This window comes from Ranitomeya imitator, chromosome 4, assembly GCF_032444005.1.
Source record: "Ranitomeya imitator isolate aRanImi1 chromosome 4, aRanImi1.pri, whole genome shotgun sequence".
Classification (NCBI taxonomy): Eukaryota; Metazoa; Chordata; class Amphibia; order Anura; family Dendrobatidae; genus Ranitomeya; species Ranitomeya imitator.
Genome location: NC_091285.1, coordinates 412760567 through 412768002, shown reverse-complemented (window position 1 = coordinate 412768002; position 7436 = coordinate 412760567).

Genomic DNA, 7436 nt, shown 5'->3' with positions numbered 1-7436 from the left:
CTTTTTCAGTATCCTTCCATGCTGACTCTCTATTTACTGTCTACCACATGCTGCTCTCTGTCCATACTGTCCCTCATAAGCTGCTCTTCTCCATAATGACCTCCGCAAGCTGTCCCTCTTCATACTGTCACCTCCATGCTGCCCCCTCTCCTTACTGTCCCCCCACAAGCTGTCCTTTATATTGTCCTCCACAGGCTGACTCCATACTGTCCTAACAAGCTGCCCATGTGCATATTGTCCCCAACAAGCTGTCCCTCTCCATATTGCCCATCCACAAGCTACATTCTCCCTCTGTCTGCTCTCTCACATATCCCTCTTGCACCCTAACCTCCATACTGTGCCCTCACACTTACACCGACATCCCATTTCCTCCCGTATCTACAATAAAAGTCTTCGGTATCTTCTGCTCTTATGGACAACTTATGATGCTGCTGTCTTCAGCGCCTCTGCAGCACAGATTTGATATTAGCAGCATGATGAGGGATGGGAGGCTGATATGTGCTCCTTCTATGCTGTGTTGGTGCTGTTTGTGTTTTCCATTGTATTTCCTCTGCCGGATGCAAATTCATTTGAATACAGGCAGCAGGTACCGACCTTCGACCTGTTCTGTGAACCGGCTGTCAGTATCACAGCCGGCATGGAGAACCAGTCGAGTTCCATCACTGGGGGACAACAAAATGCTGCCCCCTGGGAGATAGCTAAGACCACCGCCTTAGGTTTGCATATTTTATTATTAGAACTAGCTCATATTTTTAAAAACATTGATATCTACATTTTAATTATGTAAACTACCCACTTTCCAATTTACAATCATTATTATTGCAAAAAAAATCTTTGCAATAACACATGTTGCGAGGCAAGCAAACACATTTTGACCCTTTTTCATTTGTGGATCAATCTTGGGAGCTGGAAGAGCTCAAACACCTGTTGAACTTCCTCTTTTTATTATTTAGCATTTTCCTAGAACATCTAGAACATCAATCACTGTTAAAATGATTAGTCCAAGTCCTTAATACACTTTTTCACACAGAGAACAAGCTGAAAGAATGAGGAATAAATGATGATGGTTACGATAACCCCAGTCCTGAAGCAGTTCCACTGTTTTGCCAAAACTGGGATAAGGTCCAACACAGAAGTTGCTCTGGTCTGAACTTTTGGATCTGGTCCCAGGTTTAGCAAAAAAAAAGTATGTGGCAAACTGTGATCACCGGTGTGTGACCCATGTCTAAGATGAAACCACAATCAGCTTCTATGCCAAATACTATCATAAGTTTGATGACGATAACCTTAAATATAGATTTAAAGATTTTCTGACAGAAGCATACCAAATTTAGGACTACTCAAGGTATATATAGGATAGTTGTGCTTTAAATTGGAAAGAGAATTTTTTAAAGAAGAAATCTGGATTAATAAAATAAAGCTTTTTATCACATGCAAAAGTTATTTAATTTTCTAGTGTACTTGGGGAGTAAATTTTTCATGATTTTTCAAGATCTCAGCTTATAGTAATTGAAGTACTTTTAATTTTACTGTTATGAGTCATGGGATCATTCTGCCGGTCTCTTTACAAGAAAGAATTTTGATAACTGTACCATATAGACAGATTATTATCCTCTAAAATGACCAATCAAGATTTTCATTAATAAAAGCAGAGATCGGGATAACCATGAAAAACCTGAAAAAATTCATTCACTGATAGTGGAATATGATCATTGACGAAACTTGGCTAAAACGAGTGTCAGGCTGTGAATCTGAGTTGGGTGATTGTTCTGTTAGGTGTCTCTTCATGTGGATGGTTGAGTTTATTTTATGTTCATCATCCTGGCTAAATGTAAAATTCACTTGAATAGTGTGTGATTAAATAGTGTTGGTGATTGAAGATTCCAACCACAGGAATGTTTAAGCCTCTAAATAAATTCTTACCAAGAATATGTAACTTCTTCGCATCAGCTCAATAAATATAATATAGAAACAAACTTGGAACATACACAATAAACTGCAGGGACATTCCAAGTTTGTTTCTATATTATATATTTATTGATTTTTATAAGGAATATACTGTAATTACGACTTAATGAAGCACTCCTCTTTCATCTGAACCTGGTCTAAATCAAATAAACGACAGCAATAATGCTAATCTCCATAGAGAATAATTAAAAGTGTTATAGAAATACAGAATTGCAGTAGAGATTATAGAGTGTATCCGGAGTTTGAAAAAGCTAAATTAGTTAAAGTTTCTACACCTTCCCCAGTCTTTATCACATTCCTTCCCCCTTTCTGGACTACATGTGATCTCCTAAAGACTGATCTGGCTGTACTATTTCTTGGCAAGCGGAGATACTTAGAGAAGGTTGACGAGGAAGAGTTCATGAGATCATAACAGTAACAAGAGGAGTGGAAAAAAAAACATTGAAATGAGGCTAGAACGTTCCAGCTGCACACTGCTGCTCTGCTTGGGTTGTTTTTAGTGTTTTTATCAACCTGTCATTTATGTAAGTTTGTGATATGATTTAAAACAGCAAACCCCAACCTATGACTCCTCAGCTGTTGCAAAACTACAGCTCCCAGAGGAAGACACAAGATGTAAGAGCTTGCTGCATTTTCCTAATTTATAGTTAATATTGAAATTATTCCTGGACGCCATGCTCTAGTTCCCAGATGTGATGAAAAACATGCCAATACATAGTCACATGCCAAGTGGGGTGGTATGGAAGCCAGAGCAGAACATTATTGCTTCTGATTGATAAGAGCATTGATAGTGGTACTTTGATGTCAAAAGATTTGTGTGTTACATCATTTATATAATTTTTCACTGGTGTGCCTTAAAAAGGTAAGAAGCTAAAAGTTCTTGTCACAGGATTTAAGACAACTAAGCAACCAAGTGATATTGAGGGACATGCTGTCACTACTGGTCACTTTGACTTTTTTGTTTAATGTCTTTCTAATTAAACAGATTTTTTTGTAGATGAATATGGCTCTGTACAGTTAGTGTTGAAAAAACACCCCTTAAAAAAATAATAAATAATAATCTTTATTTTTTTTTATATAGCGCTAACATATTCCGCAGCGCTTTACAGTTTGCCCACATTATCATTGCTGTCCCCAATGGGGCTCACAATCTAAATTCCATATCAGTATGGCTTTGGAATGTGGGAGGAAACCGGAGTACCCGGAGGAAACCCACGCAAACACGGAGAGAACATACAAACTCTTTGCAGATGTTGTCCTGGGTGGGGTTTGAACCCAGGACCCCAGCGCTGCAGTGCTAACCACTTTTCCACCGTGCTGCCCATAATAAAATATATATGTATATATATATATATATATATATATATGTATATATACAGTATATATGAGACTTCAGCAGCTTAAAGGGAATAAGTCACTAGCTTTTTGCTACCTATTCTGAGAGCAGCATGATGTATTAGCATAAAATCACAGTTTTATCTGCTGCACATCCACCAGTTCTCCGAATGCTGAGCTCTGTATAATGCCGCCAACATCACTGATTGACAGCTTTCTGTGTACACTGTGCATAGGGCGAAAGCTGCCAATCAATGATGGGACAGGGGTTTACAGAGTTCATAAATATGGAGGACTATCTGACGGTAGGTTTACTAGTCCTCTAGTGACAATCCCTTCCTGATAAAACAATTATTTATTTAAAACTATAGCAAGCAGCCTGGTAAGTGACACATCATTAGAATAAGGGTCTCTTCCCCTACACTGTGCTACTCTCAGATTAGGTGACAAAAACCTGGCAACAGATTACATTTAAATTGAACTTTGTCAGGTTGAATATAATTTTAAAGCTTATTTGGATTCAAGGTTGTACTAAGGGACTTGTAGTTTTCCCCATGGGACCTAACTAGTAGGGCTGAGGACAATCCACAGATTGTCTGCAGGTATGCGCTTCCTCAGATAGGTGTGATGTAACAATATCCCAGGCTCCTGGTGTGGGTAGTGTGATGCAGTGACCCCTGTAACAGGTAGGGGGCGCTGCATGGTCTCTCCAGTATATGCACGGAGGCGTATTGAGGCTGTGAGAATGCATGGCAGTTGCATGCATGGATGTGATGATGTGACAAAGTCCGGCATTGTGGTGAATGGCCGATATGTGTCGCAGAGAAGGAGACTCTGCGCTGCCAGCCTGAAGTGATGTGGTGTTCTGGGACCTGTAGTCCCTCAAGAGTTGGTATGTTTATAATAGTCATGGGAGGTTTGGCAGGGCTAGTTATGTGAGATGGGCGGGACAAACTAGCCACACACCCACACTCCCACGCAGGGAGTGGTTTAAGTGTATATATATGTGACCAGGGTGTGGGTCACATGGTCCCTGTGTATGAGCCTGTGTATGGTCGCTGTGAGTGACCTGTGTGAGCCTGTGTTGGAAGACCTGGGAGGAGGCTTCCTGAATAGCACATGGTGGGGCTTCAGATCTGGTGGCCTGGGTATTGGACGGTCCCGGCTGGGGACTGACGTTCTGAATAGTACCCGGACTGGCCACCTGTGTGATCCTGAGTAACCTGGGTGTTGGGAGGTCCTGGGAGTAGGACCGGATCCCTGAATAGCATGAGGTGAGAACCGGGATCTGCAGAGCCAGTGTCAGCTACTGTGTGGGGAAGCTACAGTCCTTCGGTGGGTCTGGACTGACTAATGTGTGCCGACCAGGCAAGTTGGTGATCCCCGTTTGGCAGCTTTCCCGGAGGAGTGAGGACTGACAAGGAGTCAGCAGGTCGAGCAGGAGCTCCCAGAAGGTACCATAGTCTGTTGGTGCTAATTGCTTCATATGTTAAATGAACTGTGTGGTAACCCACGGCAACTGCTCAGAGAAGGACCAGCATGATTAGTTGCTGCAACATGTTAATGTGAAGTTAATGTGATATCCTGATGGAATGTGTAATGGACTGTTCCTGATACGGTTTATGAGTCTTTAATAAACCAAAGTGACTGTTTTGTTTGGAAAAACCGTGCCCATGTATGTTAATCCCGTGCCAAGCGAGTGTCCCCCAATACACTCTGTGAGAGCAATCTTACAGTAGTTACGCTTCAATAAACATCTTCCACCACCAAAGCCAAAATCCTACAGCTACCCATGACCCTTGGAACACATTTTTTTAAGGCAGGCTGTTATGATAAGGTAATTCAGTACCACAATGGACATAGAAGTCAGAGCACATACAGTGACCTGACAATAACCCAAAAATATAGAACGAGCTCTGAGACGTGGGAACTCTGCTGACCGCAATCCCTAATCCTCTCCAACCACACTAGAGGCAGCCGTGGATTGCGCCTAACGCTCCCTATGCAACTCGGCACAGCCTGAGAAACTAGCTAGCCTGAAGATAGAAAATAAGCCTACCTTGCCTCAGAGAAATACCCCAAAGGAAAAGGCAGCCCCCACATATAATGACTGTGAGTTAAGATGAAAAGACAAATGTAGAGATGAAATAGATTTAGCAAAGTGAGGACCGACTTTCTGAACAGAGCGAGGATAGGAAAGGTAACTTTGCGGTCAACACAAAACCCTACAAAAAACCACGCAAAGGGGGCAAAAAGACCCTCCGTACCGAACTAACGGCACGGAGGTACACCCTCTGCGTCCCAGAGCTTCCAGCAAGCAAGAAAAAACAAATAGCAAGCTGGACAGAAAAAAACAGCAATCAAAATAGCAAAAGCGGAACTTAGCTATGCAGAGCAGCAGGCCACAGGAACGATCCAGGAGGAAACAGGTCCAATACTAGAACATTGACTGGAGGCCAGGATCAAAGCACTAGGTGGAGTTAAATAGAGCAGCACCTAACGACATCACCACATCACCTGAGGAAGGAAACTCAGAAGCCGCAGTACCACTCTCCTTCACCAACGGAAGCTCACAGAGAGAATCAGCCGAAGTACCACTTGTGACCACAGGAGGGAGCTCTGCCACAGAATTCACAACAGTACCCCCCCCTTGAGGAGGGGTCACCGAACCCTCACCAGAGCCCCCAGGACGACCAGGATGAGCCATATGAAAGGCACGAACAAGATCAGGAGCATGGACATCAGAGGCAAAGACCCAGGAATTATCTTCCTGAGCATAACCCTTCCACTTAACCAGATACTGGAGTTTCCGTCTTGAAACACGAGAATCCAAAATCTTCTCCACAATATACTCCATCTCCCCCTCCACCAAAACCGGGGCAGGAGGATCAACAGATGGAACCATAGGTGCCACGTATCTCCGCAACAATGACCTATGGAATACGTTATGTATGGGAAAAGAATCTGGAAGGGTCAGACGAAAAGACACAGGATTAAGAACCTCAGAAATCCTATACGGACCAATGAAACGAGGTTTAAACTTAGGAGAGGAAACCTTCATAGGAATATGACGAGAAGATAACCAAACCAAATCCCCAACACGAAGTCGGGGACCCACACAGCGTCTGCGATTAGCGAAACGTTGAGCCTTCTCCTGGGACAAGGTCAAATTATCCACTACATGAGTCCAAATCTGCTGCAACCTGTCCACCACAGTATCCACACCAGGACAGTCCGAAGACTCAACCTGCCCTGAAGAGAAACGAGGATGAAACCCAGAGTTGCAGAAAAATGGGGAAACCAAGGTAGCTGAGCTGGCCCGATTATTAAGGGCGAACTCAGCCAAAGGCAAAAAGGACACCCAGTCATCCTGATCAGCAGAAACAAAGCATCTCAGATATGTTTCCAAGGTCTGATTGGTTCGTTCGGTCTGGCCATTAGTCTGAGGATGGAAAGCCGAGGAAAAAGACAAGTCAATGCCCATCCTAGCACAAAAGGCTCGCCAAAACCTCGAAACAAACTGGGAACCTCTGTCAGAAACGATATTCTCTGGAATGCCATGTAAACGAACCACATGCTGGAAGAACAATGGCACCAAATCAGAGGAGGAAGGTAATTTAGACAAGGGTACCAAATGGACCATCTTAGAGAAGCGATCACAGACCACCCAAATGACTGACATCTTTTGAGAGACGGGAAGATCTGAAATAAAATCCATAGAGATATGTGTCCAAGGCCTCTTCGGGACCGGCAAGGGCAAAAGCAACCCACTGGCACGAGAACAGCAGGGCTTAGCCCGAGCACAAATCCCACAGGACTGCACAAAAGAACGCACATCCCGCGACAGAGATGGCCACCAAAAGGATCTAGCCACTAACTCTCTGGTACCAAAGATTCCAGGATCACCAGCCAACACCGAACAATGAACCTCAGAGATAACTTTATTCGTCCACCTATCAGGGACAAACAGTTTCTCCGCTGGGCAACAATCAGGTTTATTAGCCTGAAATTTTTGCAGCACCCGCCGCAAATCAGGGGAGATGGCAGACACAATTACTCCCTCTTTGAGAATACCCGCCGGCTCAGATAAACCCGGAGAGTCGGGCACAAAACTCCTAGACAGAGCATCCGCC